Source organism: Anolis carolinensis, chromosome 6 (genome assembly GCF_035594765.1).
Source record: "Anolis carolinensis isolate JA03-04 chromosome 6, rAnoCar3.1.pri, whole genome shotgun sequence".
NCBI lineage: Eukaryota > Metazoa > Chordata > Lepidosauria > Squamata > Dactyloidae > Anolis > Anolis carolinensis.
The window spans coordinates 78453302-78464205 of record NC_085846.1 but is presented as its reverse complement, the minus strand read 5'-3'; the positions used below and the strand labels follow the sequence as shown (position 1 = coordinate 78464205).

General features: G+C 36.9%; 1 pseudogene; it reads left to right on the top strand.

Moving 5' to 3' along the window:
- Window positions 1-10904, top strand: part of LOC103279146 (heat shock factor protein 2-like) — a 138508-nt pseudogene that overhangs the window by 32963 nt on the left and 94641 nt on the right.

Genomic DNA, 10904 nt, shown 5'->3' with positions numbered 1-10904 from the left:
AATTAATTAAAATGGTATATGGATCTTTCCCGTAAAGCTTTATTCCTTCTACGAGCTTTTCCTAAACTAGGCAGAGTGAGAGAACTCCAGGTTAAAACAGGTGAAATATTTCTGCCATAGTTTGGATGCATGTCTTTTAAAAATATTTGTTTAAAGAAATTTTAATGTTAAGTTAAATCAAATTTTAAGAATAATATTTAGTGGGTGTTTTTTACTTATGTCTTTATATGTACTTTTATTTCAATTCATTTAAACTAACAATGGGATATATGTGATTGTGATGATTGGAACCACTGATGAAATGAAATCTAAAAACTGGTATTCAAAAGCTTCAACTCTTGGAACGGTGCTGTTTTTGAGGCTGCACCTGCATATTAAACATGAGAGAGATCACAGAACGCAGGCTGTTGCTGATATTAACAGACATCCTGTCATATTTCATAAGTGTCTCCAAGTATTTTGCAAAAGTAACTCACTGTGTTCCCTCTTTTTGCATATGCATTTAAATATGAGATTTAGAGGATACTGGACCATCTTATATGAGCCATATTTCCTTGTGTATTAACAATAGATTATTTCTTGTTTAAAACAGATCACAAACACATGAACAACAACTTATCATTTGATACTTTACTGGTATTGAAATAATCCCCTTCATTTAAAGTGTGAAAATATTTAGTGAAATAAATATTCTACTCATTCTTTTTGCCACTCATTGAACTCAATGGTGCCATTGCAAACACAAACATGGATGCGTTATTCTCTCTATCATCCTTTCTGATGCTTTGCCTGTAGAATCTTTTCTCCCCCACAAAACAATTCACTCTGACTGTGGCTTACTATTTACATAACATCTGTCTTTTTCTATTATAGAACAGATTAACAATTACTTTTTTTAAGGCAACACACCAACACACACACAGAGACACACACAGCCATAGATTGTTTGTAGTGGTACATGCATGTCGGGGGGGGGGGTGTGTGTGTGCAATGCAGCTGGTGGAGTTCACACTTTGCCTACTTATTGTGCAAGAAAATACCATATTATTCCTATTATAGAACTTTTCCCTGGAGGAAATTAAAAAACCTTTTTCTCTCTCTTTTTTAAGGCATAAAGGCTTTAAAAATGTATTAAGATTATGGCAAAATGATTTTTTAACAAAAAAAAACCCTACACTGTTTTGTTTTGGCAGAGCTTGCTGATGTGAACATGTAATCCAGTTTTAATCAAATCCCAAATGCTGAAGACCTTTCAACAGTATCTTAGGAAGCCGTGCGCAATGCTTATTCCACTTGAAGTGGCCACTGGGGAGGTACAATTAGCTGTTCCCATGGAGAAGTTTGTTATAGTAATAAATAATAAGTAGTGTAGGTAGAGATGGAATCAATTAAAGATATTTTTGACGACCCCTAATGGTTTATGGGAATGCTAAATAATTGACGACAACAAGTTTTTGGCTATGTGAGTTCCACTCTGCGTTCCATATGCATGTTTCGTTGTAACTAAACTGCAGCTGTGGAACTAGAAGGTTGACAATGATGGAAGCCTCATAAAGGTCAAGCTCTTTTGTTGTTTTAATGCATCAATACTCACGGAGGCGGTGCTAGTAATCAAGTTAATTCTTCGCCAGCTCTTCTGTTCAAAAGACATTTCAAAAGGTGAAAATGATGCCACAATTATTTGGATTGAGTTGATGTCATCATGCTGATTAAAAGCATTGCTGGTGTTTTGAACATGATTCCTGAAATGTACCAAAAGACTATGATTGTATTGCATGTGACTAAGACTAAGATTGCTAGCAAATAGCATGAGACCCTTCTACCTAGGATGTGACAAATTATAGCTGCAAGAGCAGTATATAGATGGCAAAGTACAAAGTATTGGTTTTGACAATCTTTAGGTGGATGGTTTCATAGGATCATAGAATAATAGAGTTGGAAGAGATCACATGGGCCATCTTGTCCAACTCCCTGCCATGCAGGAAAAGCATAATCAAAGTACCTCTGAAAAATTTATACCCAGCCTCTGTTTAAAAGCCTCCAAGCAAGAAGATTGGTTTGGGTCCAGGCTTCCTAGAAGATTGTTGGATGTTGTAGATGTAAATAAATAGAAGCTTTACCACGGCTTCTGAACCAAAGTTTATCCTACAGTGTAATAATGTGCCACTCAGGTTTGTGAAATAAGTAACAGTAACTTTACTTCAGTTCAATAGGTCAAACAGAGCAACAATATATACAGTAGTCTCTCTGGCTTCTTACAAAGAACAGAGGGAATAAACAGTCATTTTAAAACAGTCTTTAAATATGCCTCATTGCCTTAGAAATGATCAGGCTTCAGAGAGTTGGCAGCCATTAATTCCATAGCGGTTACCTCTTCGCTCTCTGCTCAAACTGTTTCTCTCAGCAGCAAGCCAGAGACAATAGCCAATCAGAATGTTGGCTTCTGGCATGCGTAGCCAATCAGCTGCTGACACAAGACTTTCCAGTCAACCCATTACATCATGGTGCCTTTTACAAATCCCCACAAAGATCAGCTTCTCCTACACAATCTGCACTTTAGGACACTTAGCCTTCTCCAATCAGCCAGAACCTGAATGACATTACCCAAATACTTTTTCATTGGCCACCCCATGACTGTGGAATGACCTGCTGGAAGAGGTCCAACCACTAAACAAGCTGTTGGAATTTACAATGCAATTGAAGGTCCATTTCTTCCTGCAGGTCTTCCCCATCAACTTTCAATCATGAGTTTTATTTACATTCTATTGCTACTATATGCCAGTTTTATATCTGTTCTTTGGTGCAAGTTTTTTTAAAAAATATATGTTTGTGATTTTATCTATGTAATTTATTGTATATATTTATGTTCATATGTTTTTGACTATGCTGTACCCCACCTTGAGTCATCAGAAGAGGCAGATAACAATTATTATTATTAAAAATTATTACTTTTTTACTGACACAAAAACACAGTGTGACACAGCAAATGAGATGTATATGCTGGATTTTGTATCACAAATCATAAGTCGAACACTTCCATGGGGTTGGAAAGACAAAAAACATGTGTATTATCTTGGGCTCATATAAAGAAAAAAAGATGACACAAACACTCTTAGTAACTGGCGTGAGGTTCAAACAAGCCATTTTTTAAAACATTGTAAGGCATGTGAATTTAATTTTACTTTTAGGAGTGTTCTTCCTTTTCATCATGCATTATGTGCCAATATCATTTTTAACTCAGTTGGAAGTCTTCAATTCAGTATGTCTAAGAATATAAACTCCGGCTAACTCTCATCTTATTTATTGTTCTTCCATATATCACTCCAAGGCTGGATGGGGACTGATGAGAAGGTCTCGCCTCATTTGCTTGTCTTATTTATTATTATTTATTATTTATTTACAACATTTCTACTCCACCTTTCTCAACCCCTGCAGGGTTGAGACTTTTCCAACTAAGGGTTAGTTTCACGTAATAACTTGCTTAATACACACTTATAGAAACTAAACACAAAATTACGTTGGGGGAGGGGCAAAACAGCAGAGTATCTTTCCCATAAGGCAATGGCACAGTCGTTTTATAAATGCTCACTATCATATCCCATTAATACATACAGGCAACCATTCGATGCCTTAAAACAATGCATAATTAAAATAAACTTTTAAAATAGAATTATAAAATCCTTTAACAATTTAAAACATTTAAAACAATACCTTCACAATTAATCACGTAATTCACAAGCGTAATCTGGGCCATTCCAATACTCATTGCACATCATTCCATATCTATCTATTGCACAAGTTCTCCAAAAGCTTGGTCAAAAAGTCATGTTTTCACTCTCTAATGGAAAATCAGGAGGGAGGGGGCTGATCTAATATTCTTGGGGAGGGAATTCCATATGCAAGGAGCCACCACTGAGAAGGCCCTGTCTCTCGTCACCACCAATTGCGTTTGTGAAAGAGGCGGGACCGAGAGCAAGGCCTCCCAGATGGTCTTAAACTCTCAAATGGTTCATAGAGGGAGATACGTTTGGACAGGTAAGCTGGGCCAAAACAGTTTAGGGCTTTATAGGCTAAAGCCAGCACTTTGAATTGTGCTGTCTTCAACCATTCTAAAGTTAAATCAAGCCCTATCCAAGACTTTTCACGTAATAACTGGCTTAATACACACTTATAGAAACTAAACACAAAATTACACTGGGGGAGGGGCAAAACAGCAGAGTATCTTTCTCATAAGGCAATGGCACAGTCGTTTTATAAATGCCCACTATCATATTCCATTAATAAACTGTATGAATTCTTAGATAGTTAATGTAAATGTAATGTGATGTCCTCTAATGGCATTTAAAGGGTCACTAATCAATGAGCAAAAGAGAATTTACATGACTGACTATAATGGCTTCATCAGATATTACTAGATTAATAATATGTGTTCTGAAAGTTGTGATGGGTGTCTTATGTCTGCTTACCTGATGGGCCAACACATCTGCTGCCTAAAAGCATTCTTAATAATCATAAATGTTTTATTAGAAGTAGAGCTTTTGAACGCTATATTTGTAGCAACCAATGGTACAAATGCTAGATTATAGTAAAAGTGGCCGTTTTAGTACTAAAATGCAAATGGTGCTATATCTCTAAACCTGATGGCTTGAGTGGAATGAACTAAAATGAGTTTGAAATGGTGCAGTTTCTGTAATAAATGGAAAGGTAGAGTTCACAGTACACTGAGGTCAGTGTAAACTGTGTTGAACACAAAGTAAATGTGGCAGAGCCGAAGGCAAGTCCATGCCAGCCCTTCACAAGCTAATAATTATTTTTATAGGCTACTAAGTTGGGGAACTTATTTACAAGGCTGAAATAAATGGGTCCCAGTGTTAGAAGATGACAGAGCATAATCTTTCTCTAAGGTTAGACTTGCTTTTAACTTTTGTTAACATAGAAGCCAGGAATGGTTGTTGATTAATCTGCCATGGTGATGTGACCAATTCTTCATAAATGACATCGAAATTTCATTTGGCTGGTCTTCATTTGAAGGTACTAATAGAGATTATATCCCCATCCTCCTTCTCAGGAGAGTTTTTGTGGCCTCTAGGGATCATATTTTTATTTTTCACCAGAAGTACCCTAAATTCTCCCAAATGTACTTGAAGTGCAGTCCTGTACGCTCCCGGGGGACTAATATAGCCACCTAGTCTTCTGTTGCTCACCACTTCTTGTGAATGCTTAGCTTTATTCATGTTTCAATAGTCTAGATTTAGGAAACATTGCAATATATTTGTACAGTGTGGGATGGCACTTGATCAAAAGAATAATTTAAACTCAGTTAAATCTGATACATCTCTTGTCCTGTTCAGGCATTCCAACATGTGTAAAATGTACACATGATGTGGGAAAATGGGGACAAGTTCAGTAGTTCAGTTTCTTTTCAATTTCATCATTCTCGCTTTTGTAAAAAAAGAGCCTCTTGTATTCGTCAAAGATCTCCAGCACTGTAAACCACATGGAGAGCCTCTACAGATACAGAAAATTCTTCCTTAGGTGGTTGTCCTTTAATGCTGAAAACTGACAAAGACCAGGAGAGAAGTTATGAAGCTAGCATATTTGTGCCAGTTCTCTTTCCTCCATTGTATACCAAATGCCTATGTAGGCTCCTTTGTTAGGTAAATACTGGCAATCTGTTGTCATGGGAACTATATAGTTCATGAACTTCTGGATGTAAGATCATTTGTGGGAATGTCCTGAAAAGGAAAAAAAACTACCATAGGAGAGGCCAAAATGTAGTCTTTATAGTCATCTAGTATGGGAACACACTATATAGAGAAAAGGAGACTTTGCATTATTAATATTTACACTTGTGTGAGCAAATCTGTGACCTGATTCGGTGTGGGAATCATTTGGAAAGTTGTGCTAAATTGCATATCATACTTTGGAGACAACATTAATTGTGAACTTCCCCTGAAGCAATCCAGTACTTTCCTAGGCATTGTTTGTCCTGTTCAGCTCTAAGCAACATGTAAGAAAATGCACGGGTCACTGAAAAAATGTATGAAAACACAACAATAAAAACCTACCCCCTCTCTCTAGTGAGTCATAAATAAAAAGCTAAAATAGAATTCTGAAGTCAAGAAGTCTGAAGTATTGATGATGGAGAACTCAAAGGAGAATCAGATGCAGAATCAGATGTACTTGTCTGACCTGTTGGATATTTATAGAAACTAGAGAAGCAAAGGAGACAAATTTCACCTGTACTTCAAACTCACCTTCAAGAAGAATACTGTGTCTCCATCTGCTGGACAGCAGTATAACCCTATTGTGTACCAAAGATCTGAGCATGTAAGCTAAGGTGAAATCCTCACTCTTTCTCCTTTTTCTTTTCTATCCATGACAATTGACTTGAAGAAACTGTCACCAACTTCCTTCCAATTTTCACTAAGGAAAGCACATTCCGGAAAGTGACAACTGAGATAAATAAAACAACCATGATGCAAAACCCACTGAAGTCATCACAGTGTTCAGAAACTCACAGCAAGCTGCAACTATCTTTGGCTTCACAACATCATGGGAAAGTAGGAGCTGTTTTGATCAAAAATAGATTTCATAATTAACCAGACAGCCAAAATGCTAAAGAATATCTCCAGAAACTTTTCATAAGTAAAGTTGCAGTACTAGGCAAAACCTGGTAGATTTCTCAGGCACAGAGGTTCTGGCCATAAAGATATGGACACAAATGCTAATATTGTCACATTTTAATAATATATGTGAGCTATATTTAAGCTGTGCCATTTATTTTCTAAGGAACACCCAGGATGCCTAATAAAAAGAAAAGTAAACACTAATGAATTAAAGCAGTTCAGTCAAAGGCATTTTCATTTCCCACAGTTTTCTGCAGAGTAGCTGGTTGCTGAACAACTCCAAGAGAGGACAATTTGGCTGACAGTTAGGAAATGTAGACCAATGGAAAAGTCCTGGCTGTCTCTTTCCTCCTCGCTTCTGCAACAATATACCTCATGTTCCTGCATGTATTTTTCATGGAGAACAGCACTACATTAATTTGATTTCCTCATCACAAATTATCAAGAGGTTCTAACAGTGTATTGCTGCATTGTTTGCCGTTTTGTACATTTATAATACCAGAATATAGATGATCTGCAACGGTGTTCTTTTGGGCATTTCTGCTCTTTAAAAATACAACCCAGGCAAGTAGTTCCTCCATGCCCAATTTGCCAGGTCTCAAGGTCCTAGCTGAAGTTTCTCCAGGTGAGGGCACATGCTTTAGTGTAAGTGACACTGCAAGATGAGAGAGTCTGCTTTTATTGAGTGATAGTGCCCGTAATAGGAGTGCATTAGGAGAATACCAGTGTCTATGTTCTATTGTGGTCTCTAAGCTGGGTGCAACTCCATCATGCTTTGACCTCAGCAGCTAGTGAGAAGCCCTTTTCCCATGTTCCAATTGTCATTCCTCTGGTCTCTGAGGAAGAGAAAGGCATCTAGCATTTTCTGGAACTGTGTAAGTGCTCAATAATAAATATAAATAATAAATAATAGGTTACAGTATGTAAGAAATATATTTGATGTACAATATATCCCATGCACATCTCTTTGGGGCCACTAAAATTAATAAGTATATATATGTATCACTGAGAGTCTATGTGGTATAGTGACTTGGGTGTTAAACTAGGACTTTGATTTGGCTATGGAAACCCACTGGGGCACACTGGGTAAGTCTCAGTCTCTCACTCACAAAGGAGAGCAATGGCAACCCCACTCCAAACAAATCCTGCTTAAAAAAACCTATGATAGTTTTGCTTTTCTTGTTAACTGTCATCAAGTTCACTTTGATTATTAGCAACTCATGAATGAGAGACTGCATCAACTTCTCTGTTCAGGTCTTGCCGATTCAGGACTGTGGCTTTCTTGAATCTATCTGTAATGTGGTCTTCCTTTTTCCTATACCCTACCAAGTATTATTCTCTTTTGTAATGAGTCACACTTGCTCATGATATGTCTAAAGTACGACAATCTCAGTTTGATCATCTTGGCCTTAGGTCACCATAAGTCAGAAATAACTAGAAGGCAGATGACAACTATTAGTATTCCTGGCATTAGCCTAGATAAGACCACTAAAGACTTATATGGCTTAGGCCCAACCCATCTGAAAGACCATTATTTTTCCATATGAATCTATTCAACCCTTAAGATCCCTGCCTTATTTCCGCCTGTTAGATGAAAGGCATGGGAGAAAGCCTTCTTGGTGGCTGCTCCTGGCCTCAGGAATTCCTTTCTATAGGAGGATAGTCTGGCCCCTTCTGCTTTCCTTTTGCCAGCAGACAAAGGTTATTTTATTTAAACAAGTGCTTTATGGTTAAGTGATTTTGAGACGGTCTCTTTTACAGTGCATGCTTCATATTTTTAATGCTATGAGCTTTTAATGATTTTACACCTTCTAAAATTAATGGCATTATAATAAGATATCTTATTTAATTGCTTTTTAACTTTTTATCATCAGGTTTTTAGCTTTATTTAATTTTGCGTTGTTATAATCCTCCTTGGGTCCTATGCCAGAAGGGAGGCATAATATAAATGAAATTAATAAATGAATAGGCCCTCTGATAAGTTGCATTCAATATTTCATATTTGTTTAGGAGCCAGTGAAGGAGCTATACATTTTCAGTCTCAATCTTTAATACAAAACACATGCATACACATTATCTTGCAGTTGTTGCACAAGAATACACTTCAATGACTTCAAAAGAACCTAGTTCTTGGATTCAGGTTTTGGCACTGAAATCTAAGGAAAAGGGAAGATGCTGGCTTGGCAACTCTAGTCTATGATGATTTGCCTTACTCTGAGGTTTTGTATCTCTTGGCATTGGGATATGCAGGTGAGATGTCGATATCAGTGTTACCTTGGCATCTACAGCTGCTTATATTATATCTGCCCTCCTGAAGACATTAGTATGTACATATATGAATCCAAGGGGACAAGGAGGAGTCAAGAATGTTCCTAGGTGGATACTCCTTTGCCACCTGTGTGGACAAAATGCATGAGTGTTACTTCCAGGTGCTGCTGATTTTTCCTTGTTATTTGTTGCCAAATCAGGTGCTATCTTTTTTTACTCTTCTGCTTTGCCTAGCATTACTTTCTTCTAATGCCAGGGACTGTATCTCTTTCTATGGACCTAGTTTACGATCAACTGGAGAGGGCCTTCTCCCTGTCTCACTACCTGCTCAAGTACATTTGGTGGGAACATGGGAGAGGATCTTTTCAGTGACTGCTCCCAGACTATGGAACTCCCTCCCAAGAGAGACAAGAATGGCCCCATCCCTGCTGGCCTTCCATAAGCAAGTCAAGATTTTTTTCCTGCAGGCAGGCATTTGGAGAAGAATAAAGAGCAATTTGCTGAGGAGGTTGTGGGTCGGATTTTTGGGGGAATTGGGTGTTTTAAAATGCATTTTGTGTTTATTGTATTTTAACTTTTTAACCTAACATACACTATACTTTTAATTTTTAATTTTTTGTAATAATAATAATAATAATAATAATAATAATAACTTTATTCTTATACCCTGCCACCATCTCCCAAACAGGATTGAGGGCGACTTACATTTGGGACAAAATGTTCATAGACACAAATACAAACAATCAATCAAAGCAAAAACATAATTAAAATAAAACATAATTAAAAATAACAAAACAGTTAAAAACATAAATACAATCAAACGTAAGAATATAAAACAGCCGTGTAATCAATACTCAGCAAAACCAGTTGCCATAGTACAATGGGCATGACTAGGATACACAAGGGGTGGACATAGGGTATTTGCTTTGTTTTAAATAGATCAAAATGTGTGATTGTTAGGTGCATTGAATCCCCTCAGGGAGGAAGATGGGGTATAAATAAAGTAAAGAAGAAGAAGAAGAAGAAGAAGAAGAAGAAGAAGAAGAAGAAGAAGAAGAAGACGACGACTAGCAGTAGTGTGTCTGAAAGGTCAGATCATAAGAGTATTTCAAAGAAAGGAATAACAATAGTCCAGCAGAAAAGCATAGTCGTATGTGAAAAATTCTACCAATTTTTGTGCTTCTTTTTTTACTGTCTTTAAAAGCTCAGATACATTTTAGAACAATCAGACAAAAGTATACAATAGTTTAAATTATCTAGCAATGACAATTCATCAAGAGCAGCAACACCAAATTAGTTGGGCCATCTGGATGATCTTGGATAAATGAATATAGAGGAGGGCAGCATTTCTGGAACCATCCTGTTTGCTGTGAATTAATTTCTAGGGCAAACTGTTGTTGGGCAAACTGTGCAACCAATGTCAAGAGATTGTAGGAATCCAAAGCATTTGGAGAGACTTACATTTTCTCTACTCAATTCTCAGAAAAAACATGGATGCATTCCCTCCAGGGTAACCCTTCTACATGTGGTTTTAACACTATTTGAGTTTCAATTTATGGCGAGTGAGTCAAGGTGACCATATCAGTAGCCTCATCTGCAGAATCGGTGCAGAAAGGACAGGGTGGCTGTTATCATTGCAGCCTCTTTGTGGTTTGTTGACCATCAAATAGAATTTGATTTGTATCACTTGATAGCTTCCTTTATTTATGGTTCATACGTTTACAACTATGAAAAAAATGTAGCCAGAATGAACTTTACCAAGCTATTAAACCATTTCTGATGAACACTAAAACTGTATTTACAACTCATTATTTTAGATTATTTTTGAACAAGGGCTGCTGCCAAAGCAAAGCTAATCTGAACTGATTTAGATTATAATTGGAGTTCTTATGACTGGCAATTTTAAATCATTCTGTATTATAGTGACATTACAATATATTATTAGGATACCAAAAGTTAGTAGCAGCAATATGGCAAAGCAATACTTTTTGTATTTCTAGTTGGTGT